Genomic DNA, 19909 nt, shown 5'->3' on the forward strand with positions numbered 1-19909 from the left:
TTTTTATTTTTTTAGTTGTATGATGTTATTACAGTGTTTCGTCTTCCTGTAGAGCAAAGGGTGGAATGCTCTCGCAGCGTAACATTTGTCGTTGCTATAGTGTTTCTCTTAATAGTTGCTCACTTTTAAGCGGATTACATCTCTCTGCTCCTAAGACACACTGGTTCCAAGTAAACTACGTCTATCCATCTCGGAATGTTCGCTCAATACTGATTATCATGTTGTTGTTTGGTCCCACCAGTATTATGTTATTGGTAAAGTGTACTACTGACCATCGTTTGTGGAACTTGCTAACTGAATGCATGTTTCGGGATCGCTAGACGGTGTTAAGTGCTTATTTTGTAGTATTTTCAATGGGAGGTTCAATGTTCCCAGTTCAATAGTCATTGTAGCAAGCACTAGTTCATACCACAAGTGTTACTTAACATTTATTTAGCTGGATATTCTTTTCGATTCCAGTACTGTGTAAGCTATTTGTTTGCAGTCACAGTATTCGTTTCAAAAGCTCAAGACAACCTTTACGCAATGTGAGATGTGGTCTGTTGGTACAACGTTTGTTATAGTAAGCATAAGAATCACACCTGTAAAGTAAGTTTACCCTTATTTAGCTAGAGATTTAATTGAGTTAATGCTATAACCACTGTTTGCAGTGTCACAGTATTCGTTTAACAAGCCCATACATGAAGTGAGGTGAGGTCTGTCGTTACGATATTCTTCGTACCAAGTGTAAGAATCACAATGGTAATACTTCATGCATCAAATGAGTGTTCATGTTTATTCAGTCACATTTTTTTAAAATAAATGAGCTGACAATACAGCAACTGAGCTGCTAAGAATGGTAACACTTTAGTAAGACATGCAGTGTGCTACTCCACGAGCAGCAAGTGATCTGTGTATTAATGTTTCGAAAACTATTCTCATTATTTTATTTATTTACTTATGTCATAATTCCTGTAACACTGATGTATATGTTTATTTCTATTCTTTTGTAAAGCCTGTACTACTACAAATGTTATCTGCATTGTTATGTTCTTTAATGATATTTTGTACCTTTGTAATTGTATTCTTACGTTGTAAATTTATAATTGTATAGACACCAGTTATTTCAAATTAAGTTTCATTTCACTGCACACGTTTTTGTTGGTCATAGTACATGCAGAATATGCGAGAAAAAAGAAGGGACAGTGTTTGCACGTGTGTTAATAATTCAGCAAGGGACTGGTTAACAGCATTGCTGGTTCTAAGGACATTTCAAAAAAAATTTTTGTGAGTGCACAAGTGGTGGTTCATGGACTTGCTATATTGTCCACAAGACTCTTAGATGGTGATTGTGCACCTGCACAGTCGCAACGGATGGGTGCTAGCCATCTCTACAAGGACTACAGTGGGTCTACACCTTAGATGACTCACCAATACCATTGTTTCTACAAGGACTGCAGTGGGTCTGCACCTCTGGTGGCCCACCAATACCGTAATCTCTACCAGGACTACTGTGGGTCTGCTCTTTGATGGCCTACCTACCAACATTCTTCAAAACGTCTACTGACTCTGCTGTGGGTTTGCTCTGTTGTGGCCCATTACCTGTCTGCATGTCAAGAGTCAGCACTGTCTTTCCGTTGGAAGGACAACACTACTTGTTCAAGACTGCATGGAAATCCACTACTTCCGTGTGCATTTTCTTTTACTGCTCAGACTTTGAGAAAAACACTGCTATTTTAGTGTGATGAACGATCAGGACTGTCTTTATGGACTGTGAGAAAATTTTAGCTTTTGACCAACATTGTATCAATAAGTGTGTGCATTTGATTTCTTTGTTATTGTCATTGTAAAAAAATTTTTACAAATATGTATTGGCCAGTGCCCAAAACAATTTGTAAAATGTTTTGTGGGGAGCATGGGGGCTATGTAAGTAGGCTGTGTAGGTTCTTATATTGGTAACGACACCACCACGTAGCGCTCTGTATGAAAATCACTGGCTGTGCTGTGTGCAGTCTGTGGCTGGTTTGCATTGTTGTTGGCTATTGTAGTGTTGGGCAGTTGGCTGTTAACAGCGCGTAGCGTTGGCAGTTGGAGGTGAGCCACCAGCAGTGGTGGATGTGGGGAGAGAGATGGCAGAGTTTTAAGAGCGGACCATCTGGACGTGTGTCCGCCAGAAAGAGTAAATTTGTAATACTGGATATCATGAACTTATATATATATATATATATATATATATATATAATGACTTTTGAACACTCTTAAGGTAAATACATTGTTTGTTCTGTATCAAAATCTTTCACTTGCTTAGTATGCCTATCAGTAGTTAGTGCCTTCAGTAGTTTGAATCTTTTATTTAGCTGGCAGTAGTGGCGCTCACTGTATTGCAGTAGTTCGAGTAACGAAGATTTTGTGAGGTAAGTGATTTGTGAAAGGTATAAGTTAATGTTAGTCAGGGCCAGTCTTTTGTAGGGATTTTTGAAAGTCAGATTGCGTTGCGCTAAAAATATTGTGTGTCAGTTTAGTGTTGATCAGAATAGGTAAAGAGTGAAATGTCTGAGTACGTTCAGTTCTGTTCAGCTGTTTGAAAATCAAATAACGTAAGGGATTTACCAGCACAGTAATTCAATAATTTTTCTAAGGGGACGTTTCAAAATTCCTCCACAGTGTATTCCTCTGACGTCTGTAAAACAGGAATCTCATCTTTCCGCAGTATGGAAGAACACACACACACACACACACACACACACACACACACAATGCTTTTATTCGGTACAATGGAGCGTCTGAAGCCTCCACCAGACATAAAGAAATTTTCATTCTGCAGAGGAGTGTGCGCTGATGTGAAACTCCCTGTCCGATTAAAACTGTGTGCCGAACCGAGATTCGAACTCGGGACTCTAAATCTCAGTCCGGCACACATTTCTAATCTGCCAGGAAGTTTCAGCCGTCAGACACTTTACCTGAATAATTAGAATAAATGTCGGTGATGAGGGGTTATAACTGCATCTAGTGGCAGAGGCTAGTGGGTGCCAACACTACTCTCCACCTGTTGGTGGCAGAGTGGGTGGATAGGCGCACTGTGGGATGACTAGTATAAAGATTTGTGTGGATTTAATTTACACGGAACGTATTATTTCAATGTTTCTCCCACAATGGAATGATTTTACTTAGCTGAGGGCCACTTTCAGGCAGTCTTGGCACATCCAAAACATTCAAAGCATGTTGCTGTTGACCGTTCTGTTCTTCATCTGTGACAAATAGTCAAGTATGCCGCTACTGTTCCAGAGAAGTCAGTCTTCTGAGAAATACGTTTAATGACTTGCAGGAAGCGAGCTGTTCTCGAGTCTTTCGTCCATCTGTGACTGATTTCTGCAGACCTGAAACAGTATATCACTGCCAGCAGATGGCTATCTTTGTGCACTGTCCGTGACTTACTAGAACAGGCCTGGAACACCAGTATCCCTGCCGATTGGAGGAGGAGAGGGAGGGAAGAGGGAAGGTAGGAATGGAGGTAAGACTGGTTCTGTACTTGTTAGTCTGTATCCGCACATCGAAGTGATCACTGGTGCAGTTGCCACCACTCTCTCCTGCTGAGATCTCTTAGGTCGGTTTCTGTGGTAGTTTTGTTACTGAAATAATTTTTCTCAATTCCCAGTATGTGTGTTGCATTATGACCTCTTGCTTACTAATGAGGATGATTTTGTTTCATGAAAATTTCGCTGTATGGTTAGAGCAGTGAAGCAATTTCCATCAGTTGTGTATTGGCCTTCCTACACTTGAGAGGCAGTTTGCTGTTCTACCTCTTCTTGTGATATACAGTATTTGTGTACAAGTTGCTCAGCATCTATACACTTATAGATCTGTGGGAGGCAACTCTTCCTACACTTCAGTGATAGCTTGAGACTCTATCTCTTCTTACCACACATCTATGTACAAGTTCCTCAGCAGCTATACAGTTACAGATCGGTAGGAGGCAGCTTTTCCCACTCTTCAGTGATAGTTTGCTGCCCTGTCCCTTCTTACCACGTTTGTATGTGTCTGTGTACAACTTCCTCAGCAGCTGTTTCACATGTAGACCGTTAGGAGGGTACTCTTCCTATATTTCAGTGATAGTCTTTTATTGTATTCCCTCTTACCATGTATGTGTGCACACATTCCTCAGCAGCTATTCACTTGTAGGTAGGTAGGTACCTCATCGGGAAGTGGCAGTAGGACAGTTTCCCGCCAATTTCGAGTGGTGTAGTGAAATAGAACGCACAGCAAGCTTAATGTATCCACACACGTGATTGGAAAGGGAAGCAACATCCGTTGCAAGTGTCCTCAGTTGAGCTCCACACACTAAGTCGAGCACCTGTGGTTCATTCAGTCTGGGGCATTGGAATACGACCAAATTGTCTTTTGCACAAACAGGCCATTTCATAAAACACGAACAACTCCAGCACAAGCTCTAGTCTCTATGAATTTTAGCATACATCCTCATTTCAGACTGTTTGATCACCATTATTTGCTAAAATGTATTCCTTCTACATTCCTCCATTATCACCTCCTTCCATTCATCACGTAGGAGGTTATACAGACACAGTCCTCAACTGTCTGCTTGTGGGTTACACACTTATTAAACTCTCTCTCTCTAACACTAGCATCTTATCAATTGAAGACATTTCGCGCCAAAAATAAAGGCAGTACCTTCCACTCCAGCCTGCTTCCCGCCAGTTCACTCGTGGGGGCCGGGGGTGGCAGTGTAAAGTGCGGCCGCATGAGGGCGGCTGTAGGATGTTTTGAGCACCCTGTGATGACTGTTTGGTGGGTTGAGCAGTCAGACTTCAAACTTAAAGGCTGACATACACAGGTGCAACTGCGAAAAGTGGGGGCGGGGGAGGGGGCGACGGAAATTGTAATGGGGGTAAGCAGATTGTGGAGGCAGGTGCGGAAAGCTGTAGGACAATTTTGAGTATACTCTGGTGGCTGTATTGTGGAGTAGAACAGTTTTAAAACTGTGAGGTGAACATACAGACACACGCGATGGAAAAAGTGTGGGCGGGGTCTTCAGAATGTGTAGAGGACAATCCAGTAGCTGGTTTTTCCTCCAAAACTCAAAATAAATAAATATTCTACCTTACATCGTTCCTCTTCAGCAGTTAAGGACAGATGGAGTCTTTTTCCCACCAGTTCTCAAGTGGTTGAGAGGAGGGGAAGTGGAGGTGGGAGAGGGGTGTGGGGGAGGGGAGAGGAAGTGAGGAAGGAGGGAGGTGTGGGAGTGGTGACGTCAACAATGTGATGTTGCTACATGTACCCTCTAGGGACAACAAATGGTGGACCTGCACCCAAGGGAGAGCCACTGTCTTGAATAATTTTGGCAACAATGCAGACGATGTTGACTTGGGCTTAATTCCACTATTAGCACCTCTTTCATGTAATGTCCCCCCAATTAGATGAATAAAGGGCTATCAAACAGCAGCAATGCCCTAAGGCAGAAACTTCTTGATCACGTCTTATAGTTTTGTTTGCCCCTACCTCAATTTTCGTCATTTGTTTGCGGCTTCATGTGATCGAGTGTAAAGACCCAGATGCTCGACTTCCACCGTTGTTTGTGTTCCTTTCCACATTTAGATTATACCAATGCGAATTATGATTGCACTCCACAGCCGGCCAGAGTGGCCGAGCGGTTCTAGGCGCTACAGTCTGGAACCGCGCGACCGCTACGGTTGCAGGTTCGAATCCTGCCTCGGGCATGGATGTGTGTGATGTCCTTAGGTTAGTTAGGTTTAAGTAGTTCTAAGTTCTAGGGGACTAATGACCTCAGCAGTTGAGTCCCATAGCCATTTGCACTCTACACATCGTTTTGCTATTGATGGCTGGAATAACTGTCATTGAATCTATTATCTTTTCTGCTTTCATTGATAAAATTATTCCTATTGTCATTATCATCATTTCTGCGTGTTTACCTATTCGTATTCTCGTCAATATGATTGTTTTTTTTTTAGTTTGGTTGATCTCCCATGGTGATGATTGTGATTATTAGTGTTATATTTTCCATTCTGTGAAGAGTCGTTTGCATCTTAATGTGTTAGATCAACAGAATGTAATACAGACACGAATTCTTCTACATCACTTTCAGAATAATTCATCAGCTTCCCCCCTGATTGATAGTTTAATCTTTCGAATACTCATAACATCGAGATTTGACATCAGTTTTTCCCATTATCTAGTTTTATTCAGGTATTTTTCGAAGTATTTTCCCAGGTTACCTTTGCATGACTGCTTATGTTTGTGTTTGGATACCTCTGTACACAATACATCTTGCACCTCTGCTGACCAGTATTTTGTCAAGAGTACCCACTCGAATTCTTCGTATATTCGACAACACTTTGTTTCTTCCATAGTCCACAAAGCGGCGTCTTCTGAATAAAACCTGCCACAAAAGCAGCGTGTAGTACATTAGTCCAAAATTTTGGCATATCTCCCCTGAATATCTTTACGATCACAACAGGGTGCACGGTTTTCTTCGCAACAACTTGCAGTTTCCAGTGCCTAATCACGTTTTCTTCCGTCATCATTGATGTGAAGAATAGCACTGACACCGTACAACACACGAAACTGTGCGAGACAACGGTTGGGACTTCGATCTGCACCCGCATCGTGTTTTTCCACTTCAGATCGGAAATTATATTTGCTCCAAATCTGGTGGCCCTGATTTATCATCTTGTTTTGTATCTTTCACTTCTGCTCGCTCCTTCTTTCTGGAACCTGTACCTCAATTGATAAAACCGGAACCCTTACAACATCACTTTGTTGTCTGTATTTTCTCAGGCACGGGTGGGTGTATCAATTTGAAATTTATGCGAAGTTCTAAGGTCTACACTTCCTTGACAGTGTAAAATATGTAAGCTTCTAAAAATACTCTCAAAAGATACGGCTGTCTGTAAAGGTCCCTTTCTCTCAGTAATGGGTAAATGTATCAAGTTAGTGGTGCAAATAATTATGCTTCTAGGTCAATAAATTCTAAAGATATGGCCATTTATGTCACATATTTCGATACTTGCAAACTCACTCATCAAAATCTATTGATGAACTCTGCACACACAAGTTAGGCCTGGTTGCCTTGTGCAAAAGCATGTACACGGGAAACGAGAGATCACGTGATAGAATCTCAATCAGGCCACAGATTTTTAAATTTTCGTTTTATCTTAGCCTTCACCTTCCAACAATGTGAGGAATCGCTAGAAATAATATGTGATTCACATTCCACATTAGGCTGTAGGTCCCCTTCCCCCGGTCGCATGACTGGGGTAGGTTAGCAACACAAAAGGCTTCGATGTGGCGTGCTATAGAGAGACTTCAGAGCGCGAGACACATTCGCATTTTTCTGATGCCATAGCGAAAGGCCTTGTTTAGTTTTTCATTAGCCTTTCGCAATTCATTATCGACAGAAGTATCCAAGCTCTTATTTACTTCGGTGATTTCCGTCGATATCGTACCGATTGCCTCTTGGATTTTAGAATCGGTAGGATTTAAAAATTTTTGCTCTTTAGTCACTGCCCAAGCAGGAAATTCGTCTTCTAGTATTTTTCGTCGTGATTCGAATCGATCAGCCCATACTTTATCAGCCGCTGCGAGATTGTCTTCCTTCGTCGACAATGTGCTGCAATGTTTTCAACAGCTCGATTTGCGTTTGCTTGACGTCCTCTAATTCAGTCGATAACTTTGGCGCCGTCCCTGTTAATCCCGCGTGACATTGTTTCAGAGAGATTATCTCGTCCGTTAATTCCTTAGGCCACGCGTCATGCTTAATCGAAACCTCATTACTTTCAGTCGATACTGCGTCTTTCTTCCTCGTGATGTCCGAAATCTTCGCGAGTTCGCTAGACAGTTCATCATGTTTACTAGCAAATTCTGCTGCATAGCATCCTGCTTTATCGATATTTCATCATGACTGGCAGAAAATTCTAACCCCATCTCATCCTATGTCTTGGTGCATCAATACTGACGACATTGTTGACGAAATCATTTCTAATTTTTTGAATAAGCCGGTTAACGGATCTGATGTTTGGCTAGGTTGCACCACATTTTCTTCCTGATCAGGGTTTGCTTCTGCTTTCTGCTCAATACTGGTATCCAAATTTGCCTTAAATATCGCCTACAGGAAAATTAGAAGCCTTTAAGGAAAAGAGAAGCAGCTGTGTGAATATCAAGAGCTCGGATGGAAAACCAGTCTTAAGCACCAGAAGGGAAAGCTGAAAGGTGGGAGGATTATATAGAGGATCTGTACAAGGTAAATGAAGGCAATATTATAGAAAGGGAAGAGGGCGGGATATAGATAATATGGGAGATGTGATACTGCGAGAAGAATTTAACAAAGCACTTAAGTCAATAAAAGGCCCCTGGAATAGACGACATTCCATTAGAACTGATAGCCTTGGGAGAGTCAGGCACGACAGAAATCTTCCATTTGGTGAGCAAGATGTATGAGACATGCGAAATACCCTCAGACTTCAAGAATAATACAATAATTCCGGTTCCGAAGAAAGCAGGTGCTGACAGGTGTGAATATTACCGAACTGTCGGTACTAAGTCATGGTTGTAAAATATTAACACTAATTTAAAGAAAAATGGAAAAACTCGTGGAAGCAGACGACGGGGAAGGCCAGTTTGGATTCCGAAGAAATGTAGGAGCACGCGAGGCAATATTGACCCTACGACTTCTGTTAGAAGACAGTTTGAGGAAAGGCAATCCTACGTTTATAGCATTTACCTACTTAGAGAAAGCTTTCGACAATGTTGGCTGAAATACTCTTTTTGAAATTCTGAAGGAAGCTGGGGTAAAATACAGGGAGCGAAGGGCTAGTTACAATTTGCACGTAAGCAAGACGGCATCTGTAAGAGTCGAGGGGCATGAAACGGAAGCAGTGGTTGAGAAAGGAGTAAGACAGCCTATCTCCCATGTTATTCAGTCTATACATTGAGCAAGCAGTAAAGAAAACCAAAGAAAAATATGGAGTGGGGATTAAAGTTCAAGGAGAAGAAATAAAGACTTTGTGGTCTGCCGGTGACATTATAATTCTCTTGTAGACAGCAAACGACTTCGAAGAGCAATTGAACGGAAAGCACAGTGTCGTGAAAGGAGCTTTAGCGTAATCCGGCGCCAGGAATGTGAGCTTCTACCAATAATGTAACCGTGACTGCAGTAGGCTCGGACGTTACGGTTACAATTTTAAGTGCAGGTATGTTAGATCAGTATTGATTTACATGGTTAGAATATGGCATCTACCTGTAGCAGCTTAAAGTAGAGTCTTTCTGTAGAATCACTGACTATTCGCTTATTGTTATCACATCTTTCATTCCCTAATTACGAGAGTTGGGCAACCTTTTGTAGAGCAAGGCCTTGTTCTTCATGCCAGACATGCTACTTATCTGACACTGGCGCTAAGGCGGTTCTTATTGAGAATATTCGGGGCGTATGTGTATGTTTGTGTGTGTGTGTGTGTGTGTGTGTGTGTGTGTGTGTGTGTGTGTGTGAGTGAGTGTGTGTATCTGCGCTATTAGTGATAAGTAAATCATTTCGTTGTCGAAGTGCAACATGTATACTAAAGAGATCGCTTAACCACACTTTTCCGCCCTCTTCTGTTCATGGGTGGTGTGGGATATGCGTCAGATAGGATTGACGAAGGACACTGAAAAACTTCAGAGAAGGGCAGCTCGTTTTGCACTATCTTGAAATATGGCAGAGTGCCATAGACATGATACATGATGATGGATGGAAATCATTAAAAAAACAGAATATTCTCCTCCTATTGAGAAAATATTTTGTTGGCGCCCACATACACAGAAAGAAATAATCATTAGAGTAAAATCAGAGTACTCGGAGCTCGCACAGAATGATTAAAGTGCTCGTTTTTCCTACATGCCGTTAGAGAGTGGAACGGTACAGAAATAGCTTTAACGTCGTTCGATGAACCCACTGCCAGGCATTTATGTGTGAATTGCAAAGTAACCATGTAGATGATGTAGGTGTGGCGTTGTGTAATTGTCACATTATCAAGACACGTTTTACGTACTAGCTGATGAGCTTGTTCGTAATAACAAATACAACACAAGTGGTATGAACGTGAGTAATCTGTTATGTGGTGCTATTGATTGTGATTCGTCTGTCAGATGGGGGCAGTTCACTGGACAGAAAGCTCGGTGGTATTTGAAGAGTGTTAGCTACTGTATACTGGCACAATGTTCCACCCTTTTTTCATCTACGCCTACAACATCTATACTCCATAAGCCACCTTACTGTGGAGGAGGACACTTCTGGTAAAATCTCCTCGTGGTGCACAGCACATCTTTTGTAGCGTCTGCCACTGAAGTTTGTTGAGCATGTGCGTAGTGCTGTCACGCTGTCTAAACGATACGGTAAAGAAACGCGCTATTTTTCGTTGGATCTAGTCTATCCGTACCATTAATCAAACATGGTACGGGTCGCAGGCTGGTGAGCGATGCTAAGGAATCGGTCGAACAAGCGTTTTGTAGGTCATTTCTTTTGTGTATGACCTACATTTCCTTAACATTCTTCCTTCTCAGCTTTTGCTACCATTTTTTTTTTATTCGATCATTTGACTTTATGTTGTTCCGGATGGTTATTCCAAGGTATTTTACGGTAGTCACTTTTTACGGTGATGTGTGTAATCGTACGTTACTGCATATGATAGCCTTTTTATGCAGTCAGTCCCAGCGACTAATCATCATTTCTCTGTAGTACTTCCTGCATTTCGCCGCAGTTTTCAGACGTTGCTACCTTCTTATAAGCAACTGCATCATCTGCAAACATTCTCTCTTCCTCTCATTTCCATAGTCATTCAGAACAGCACGACACTGTACTACAGTATGCAAAGAAATAGCTGCACGACTCAGACAGACACTGGGCACGCTACCCCGAGAAAAGGGAAGACTCCTTTCCGCTATGCTTCAGTCTCACGTACATCCAAGCTAACAGTGAACGACATTCTGGTTCGAAATAATAAAGGTACATTAATGTCGCAAGAAGCGGTTACGGGTTTGTGGATAAAAAAATTTTGAAAGTAGCTGCAGAAATGTAATACCATTAACAAATTTCATGCATCTTATAGAGTCATAGCATAAAGCAGAAAGTTATGGGCCTTCTTGGGTGGGTTTGTTGGTGTATAAAATCTCAGTGTCACCATGACGTTTTCGTAAGGCTACTTCTCTTTCCGTCTTCTGGTGAAGTGCCGGTATCTACCAGACAGCCTCTTTATACCCCCAGGATTCGGCTGCGGGCATTTACAGCACATCTCGCAACGACCCGACATGAAAATGACCAAAGGCTGAAATCATGATTGTACGTAAGAAGTCTATACAGTTTATACAGTAAATCTATGGTCCCAGTGTGCAGAAAGATTATCTACTAGGATGGTTTTCGTCCTTTACTGGTTTGTGTCGCTGTCTAAGATTAACATGCCTTTCGAAAGATACTGAAGCATATGTGTTTCTCACCCTTCGGCACGATTGAAGAGTTTTCTAGGTTCTGTAGATACCAATCCAGGGCTAAAAAGACTCGATTTAGATAAGATCCTTTGTGATGAAGGGAATTCATACATCGGTCTGACGTGTCACACCATTAAAGGCACAGACCATATCCGAATTGATGTAAGCCATAATATCTACTGTTGTCGAACACAGTGTAGACGCGGAACCTGGAATAAAGTAAGCAGACACAAATATGATTCAGGAAGCGTTCATCTTCTGGGACTCTATCACTGGAGAATAACTCGACCAACGTGTGTACGTAGAACCAGCATGGATAGAAAATGTCAGTTTGAATGACAGTGCGTGGGAACCAACCTTGACACAGTTGAGACTGCATAACTGATGATTAATAAAACATACATCCGTCTTCCCAACCCGTTATCACTGAATGTCAACACGCAGTTCCCTTACTCGCCACATATGACTGCAGATACTACTCATTGCTGCGAACAATGGTTGTAATTTGTACTGGTATATAGTTCATTAGTTAATGCGCCACATATTTTATCTTAGTTAAATAATCTTAAATCGCATTTACTGTGAAATAATTCCTCTCGTTTTATTTCAAAATCTTGCATTAACATCTTTATCTATGGAAATGGAGGCACTGTGTACATGCACCCGTTTAAAATCTTTGATCCAACAAAATTTCACTGCAACACATTTTTATCTTTGTGCCCGATGATGGCATATGAGTCAAAAACTAGTTTTTAATATAAATAATATGTATTATAGAACACTACGCCAGAGTTGTGTGTGTCTTCATTCATAATGTAAAAGATGTTCTACCAAGAACCGACTAAATAGTCAATCAATGATAACCGAAACCATTATGACCAGTACCCATCACGAGGTGAAAAACTGAACACTAGCAATGAGAACACCTGACGCGGCAGGAAAAGTATACAGGGTGGTCCATTGACAGTGACCGGGCCAAATATCTCACGAAATAAGCATCGAACGAAAAAACTACAAGGAACGAAACTCGTCTAGCTTGAGGGAGGAAACCAGACGGCGCCATGGTTGGCCCGCTAGATGGCGCTGCCATAGGTCAAACGTATATCAACTGCGTTTTTTAAGTAGAAACCCCCATTTTTATTACATATTCGTGTAGTACGTAAAGAAATATGAATGTTTTAGTTGGACCACTTTTTTCGCTTTGTGATACATTGCGCTGTAATAGTCACAAACGTATAAGTACGTGGTATCACGTAACATTCCGCCCGTGCGGACGGTATTTGCTTCGTGATACATACCCTTGTTAAAATGGACCGTTTACCAATTGCGGAAAAGGTCGATATCGTGTTGATGTATGGCTGTTGTGATCAAAATGCCCAACGGGCGTGTGCTATGTATGCTTCTCGGTATCCTGGACGACATCATCCAAATGTCCGGACCGTTCGCCGGATAGTCACGTTATTTACGGATATAGGAGGTGTTCAGTCACATGTGAAACCTCAACCACGACCTGCAACAAATGATAATGCCCTAGTAGGTGTTTTAGCTGCTGTCGCGGCTAATCCACACATCGTAGCAGACAAATTGCGTGAGAATCGGGAATCTCAAAAACGTCGGTGCTGAGAATGCTACATCAACATGGATTACACCCGTACCATATTTCTACGCACCGGGAATTGCATTGCGACGACTTTGAACGTCGGGTACAGTTCTGCCACTGGGCACAAGAGAAATTACAGGACGATGACAGATTTTTTGCACGCGTTCTATTTAGCGACGAAGCGTCATTCACCAACAGTAGTAACGTAAACCGGCATAATATGCACTATTGGGGAACGGAAAATCCACGATGGCTGCGACAAGTCGAACGTCAGCGACCTTGGCGGGTTAATGTATGGTGCGGCATTATGGGAGGAAGGATAATTGGCCCCCATTTTATCGATGGCAATCTAAATGGTGCAGTGTATGCTGATTTCCTACGTAATGTTCTACCGATGTTACTACAAGATCTTTCACTGCATGACAGAATGGCGACGTACTTCCGACATGATGGATGTCCGGCACATAGCTCGCGTGCGGTTGAAGCGGTATTGAATAGCATATTTCGTGACACGTGAATTGGTCGTCGAAGCACCATACCCCACGGCCCGCACGTTCACCGGATCTGACGTCCCCGGCTTTCTTTCTGTGGGGAAAGTTGAAGGGTATTTGCTATCGCGATCCCTGATGCCTGACAACATGCGTCAGCGCATCGTCAACGCATGTGCGAACATTACGGAAGGCGAACTTCTCTCTGTTGAGAGGAATGTCGGTAAACATATTGCCAAATGCACTGAGGTTGACGGACATCATTTTGAGAATTTATTGCATTAATGTGGTATTTACAGGTAATCACACTGTAACAGCATGCGTTCTCAGAAATGATAAGTTGACAAAGGTACATGTATCACATTGGAACAACCGAAATAAAATGTTCAAATGTACCTACGTTCTGTATTTTAATTTAACCTACCTGTTACCAACTGTTCGTCTAAAATTGTGAGCCATATGTTTGTTACCATTACAGCGCCATCTATCACAAAGCGGAAAAAGTGGTCCAACTAAAACATTCATATTTCTTTACGTACTACACGAATATGTAATAAAGGTTGGGGGTTGCTATTCAAAAAAAACGCAGTTGATATCCGTTGGACCTATGGCAGCGCCATCTAGCGGGCCAACCATAGCGCCATCTGGTTTCCCCCTTTAAGCTAGACAAGTTTCGTTCTTCGTAGTTTTTTCGTTTCATGCTTATTTCGTGAGATATGTGGCCCGGTCACGATCAATGGACCACCCTGTATAAGGGGATCAGGGGCGAATGGCGAATCATTCTAGAGACGATACGGAACGCACATAGGAGAATCGACATAAGCGACAAAGAGCAGATTGATGTGCCTCGGCTCCTAAGAAAGTGACTCTGAGAAACGGCGAAGCTGATGGGCTATATGGGATATTCGCGTGCTACTATCGTCAGAATCTCTGGAAAGCAGGGGGCAATGAAACCACGTGTGGGCAGCTAGGCATGGCTCATCACGGAACGTGGAGGTTAGTGGCTTGCCTACACTATAAAGCATGGTAGATGGCGATTTGCGGTAGATCGGACGACAGAATGCAAAGCTGGCGCAAGCGCAAGTGGTTCACAGCACACCGTTCAGTGCGCATTGCCGAACTCGAGGCTCTGCAGCAGGCGAACCATAATGACTCAATGACGTCGTCAATTAAAATTGCAGTGGCCACGGGAACATCAAAATTGGAACGTGAATCAATGGAAACGTGTCGCCTGGTCTGATGAATCACGTTTCTTTTTACACCTGTTCGATGCTAGCTTCTGGAGAAGCCGTCATCGTACCACGTGACGGACGATAACTGGTTGGGCTAGTACACAGCCTGACAATTGCTAAGGAACAATACACGCTTTCTAAGGTCCAACTTCCAATTGCTACGGAACAGGTGACAGATACTAGGAAACAGCCGACCGAGATAGTAAAAGAAAATCTAAAGGGTGGGACATTTTAACTGCAGCGAAGCCTGTGCTCCAATGGTCTGTATGATTGCGACAGTTCTTGCAGTACGGTGTCTGGTGAAAGTTGTTAAGGAGTCGCGCTACGGTCGCAGGTTCGAATCCTGCCTCGGGCATGGATGTGTGTGATGTTCTTAGGTAGTTAGTTTTAAGTAGTTCTAAGTTCTAGGGGAATGATGACCTCAGTAGTTAAGTCACATAGTGCTCAGGGCCTTTTTTTTTTTTTTTTTTTTTTTTTTTTTTTTTTTTTTTTTTTTTTTTTTTTTTTTTTTTGTTACGAGGTGGAGCTGTTGGACAGCTCGAGGCCTGTCAAAGTGTCAGTACTGTAGCCACAGTAATGATTGTGTTCAAAAAAGACTGCTTAAAGTAGAAATGCTATGTGGAAACATGCCAGTGGCCGTAGACGGATCGACGCGTACCACCAGGGGCGAAAAGAAATAGACATCAGGCAGATCACTGCCGGTAAAAGTCTCTCTGGCAGAGCCGGCCGAAGTGGCCGTGCGGTTAAAGGCGCTGCAGTCTGGAACCGCAAGACCGCTACGGTCGCAGGTTCGAATCCTGCCTCGGGCATGGATGTTTGTGATGTCCTTAGGTTAGTTAGGTTTAACTAGTTCTAAGTTCTAGGGGCCTAATGACCTCAGCAGTTGAGTCCCATAGTGCTCAGAGCCATTTGAACCATCTCTCTGGCAGAGCCATTTCGCGGTGATTAAATCAACGAATTCCGCTTCACTGTGGCTTGTGATCCTGGCCACCTGTTAGTGTCCAGAAAGAGAATAGAACCACACAATGTTTATGAACGTTCTCCGTATGGCCTATGCTTAATGGTTTTCCTGTAGGGATACTCACCTGCGCTTCCACGGGTTCTGTGGTTGTAATCGAAGGCAGCTGTGAACTACGTGAACATTATTGCTGACTACCTGCATCCTTTCTTGCTTTTTGTCTCACCCGAGCAATGGCATCTTCCATCAGGATAGCTCACCCTGTCTCGACGCTAGAATCGTTCTACAGTTATTTGAGGAACCTGATAGTGAACTTATATTGATATCATGACTATTAGAAACCCGATGGAACACATTTGGGACGCTATCGCGCGCGAACTCCGCGCCCACGTACCACCGACCTGTAACTTACGGGATTTACGTGATCTCTGGTGCCACGGTCCTCTGGGAAACCTAAGAAGAATTAGTGGAACCCGTGCCATGCAGAATCGCAGCAGTGCTGCTTTCCAAAGGTGACCAAACCTACTATTAAGCTGATGGCCATAACGTTTTGAATCATGAGTGTACGATATGTCACAGAACACTGCATGCAGCGAGAACACACTGACAGGGCTAGAAGCCTGGATGAAGTGCTCATACATCAGCTACTGATACTTTGAGCACGGAGCCACTTGGTTCGTTGTATGTCTATCTTTGAGATAAATGCAGTGTGGTTTGGTTAAGAAAAATTTTAAAATCCTCTGCTTATCGTGGAAGAAAGAAGTTATAAAGGCACATTTGCATGCCGAGCGTGAGTTTCCGCGGAAACGCGAAATATTAATTAAATAAATAATCAGTGACTAATAAATAAAGCCTATGGCACACAACTGCAGCGCTGTGTCGCTGATAAAGACAAAAGAATAATTACGTTACTCTTATGTTTGATTAAGAGAGGAGAGAGCTCAGGTAGAAGTGGTGCGAGAAGCACGTATTTTATTTTATTGTCTGGCACACCGCCATATTTTCATGTTATAGAAGAATACTGCGAGTTGCAACCACACTAGGCACTCGATTCTGTAATGAATTTATATTTATAAAAGTAAGTAGGATTATGAACTGTAGGCTATTTCATTGAATATATCTGATTTAACTAACTGTGTAACTTTTTATGTTTAGTAGACAATCACCTCTGTACGACGTATTGGCATGGCTGGCAAATCATTGTAATATTGAGATTAGATCATGAGTCCGTACCTACCGCAGCAGTCTTTGGAAACGATTTAATTACGAAGTCCGATTATTTCAGTTTTCTTTCACGGTCAACTACGAGTTACATTGCCTTTTCCAAATAGCCATTGTCAAGCGTCTGATACGAATAATTAAACGTCCACGTTCCAGATAAGCAAATACCAATTACAACCAATCATCATACATACAGAATAATTAATCATTAATATTTTATTCCAAATTTTATTTTTATTTATTTTATATTGGCGACCGTGACAGGACTTGTTATTTTGTCATTTGTTACATTGTTCTTTTTGTTTCATGTCAAAAATCAACTTTCTGGACCTGGACGTGAATGTATGAGAGATAATGAAAATCTGAAGATATTTTCCAATTCTAAAGTTTTGCCGGAAGACGCAATGAAGCTTCCAGCAAAATAAGGTAAGACGCAGCATCTTTGCATTAGCAGGCTTGACCAGACGTATAATTCAGTGTATTAGCTTTTCAGTAAATTCTGTAGTGTTTCTTTCGCGCATAACAGTTTTCAGTAACAAATTTCATTCCTAGTACTTTTCCCTAAACAATAACGTATCCAACAATACCAATACACGAGTGTACAATATGGCCGACTTCTGTACGATATGATGTAACATGGCCAGCAGCCATTACCAATAATCTCAAATTCAGTTTATATTTTTAAATTAACGGGACAGCCATTGTTGCTACGAGCGATTCATGCTCAACTGCATTTCATTTTAAAATCAGTGTCAAATATTTTCTTGAAACATAAATCACGTGTGGCATGGTAATGACTAGAAATCAATACGCAAAAATGGAACAGCAAAGACGTACTATTCAGACACAATCCGACTCGGACGAGAGACAAATGTTAGAAAATGACTTTACGACAGCAACCGGTAGTGACGATTTATCAAACATTGACGCAAGTGTTGACGGAAATTTTGACAATAGGCCGTCCACCACAAAAATTTCAAAGTCTCAGTCAGAGCCCATGTTAATGCATGACGTCACGTCTAATGACGCGGCGGGGGCACAGACGTTGCAAACGGTAAACATTGCCGACATGTTACAAATGATAATGAAACAGAACGCCGAAAACATGGCAACCTTACAGACACAAAATGACGAAATTAAATCTGACCTCATAGCACTCAAGACGAGTAATGACACTTTATGTAAACGTGTGGAACTTATAGACGCCACACTGACCAAACAGATGACTGAACTCAGTACTAAATTTTCCCAGCTTAATACGACACAAGAAAAGACTACAACTGACGTAGCACTTTTACAGACACAAGTAAAAAATCTTAATGTCACGTGTGAAGTTCTTACTGAACAAATTCAAACATATCCTTCAGTACACGACAACCTTGAAAAACGAATTACTGACGTACAGAATAAATTTGACAATGTTGAACAACACCTGACTGACATCTTACAATCTGATGCTACAGCTCATTTTCAAAACATTGATAAAGAATTTCATGATTGGGTAGTGAACAAAGACAAACATTTTGATAGATGCCTACGTGAAAATTTACCAACAATTGTGCACGACTCCGTAGCGCAATACATTACTAATAACAAACAGCTGATCAGTGACGCAGTACAATCCGTCACTGGACCAATGACACAATTCACCGATCGACCACAGTCTGAATGTAACGAAAATATCAGTCAAAATGTACAGTTCAGGAACCAATATACATTCGAGTATGACACACACATACCGCACACGACAAACAAAATGGTTCAAATGGCTCTGAGCACTATGGGACTCAACTGCTGAGGTCATTAGTCCCCTAGAACTTAGAACTAGTTAAACCTAACTAACCTAAGGACATCACAAACATCCATGCCCGAGGCAGGATTCGAACCTGCGACCGTAGCGGTCTTGCGGTTCCAGACTGCGGCGCCTTTAACCGCACGGCCACTTCGGCCGGCGCACGACAAACACACAAGAACAAAACACACCAAGACTACAACACATACCACGATGTACAAACACAAACACAAGCTATTATCATGGTAAACCACAGCAACATTATTGTAATTACTCGCCAGCTGAACATTGCAGTAATTACAGTGGAACAAATCCATATCACAATGCGAAGGAAGAAGAAAGCTTAATGAAACACAGGCAATTTCAGATTTTTATCCCAGAAAAACGAACCATTCATCCGGTGATTTTTCTTAAATCTTTTAGTAACGCATTTCCACGCACTTGGAGTGACCGGAAAATGATTTCATATATTGTCGGTTACATCCAAGGCGATGCAGCTGTCTGGGCATACAGTCAAGCTGACGTATGTACCACGTACAGTGAGTTTGAGCGTGCTTTTCTGAACAAATTCTGGTCGCAATCCGTCCAGGAGCGACTCAGAAGACAAATTCTAGAACCTGAAACTTTTAACAGTAAAAATGGCAACTTACGCCGATATTTTGAAAAATACTTGAACATGGGACACTTTTTAGACGAACCAGTCGCAACACGTGATATACTCCGTGCGTTGAAGGCCAAATTGCCTTTCAACATTAAAGAAAAACTCCTACATATCCCGGATGACGATTCAGATTATTTTCTAACAGCTTTAGATTCGGTTGACATGTTACTTGAAGATCAGCGCTTCGCGCGGCAAAACAGCAGCCACAATGTTTACACTAGTGGAATGCAAAACATGCAGGCTTGCCAACTCAATTCTGGCGCGCCCACAGTTGGATACGCGGTACAACAAAAACAGCAAACTCACATGCCGTCTCAATACGGAAATCAAAATCAACACGCGTATTCCAATACAAACAATAGTTACAACAGTAATAACACTTCATGCGGCAATCCATACAAAAGGCACCGCGGTAATAACTACAACGGTAACAACGGATACATAGGCAACAACAAAAACACAAACAGAAACAGAAATAATAATAACTACGA

Source organism: Schistocerca nitens, chromosome 4 (genome assembly GCF_023898315.1).
Source record: "Schistocerca nitens isolate TAMUIC-IGC-003100 chromosome 4, iqSchNite1.1, whole genome shotgun sequence".
Classification (NCBI taxonomy): Eukaryota; Metazoa; Arthropoda; class Insecta; order Orthoptera; family Acrididae; genus Schistocerca; species Schistocerca nitens.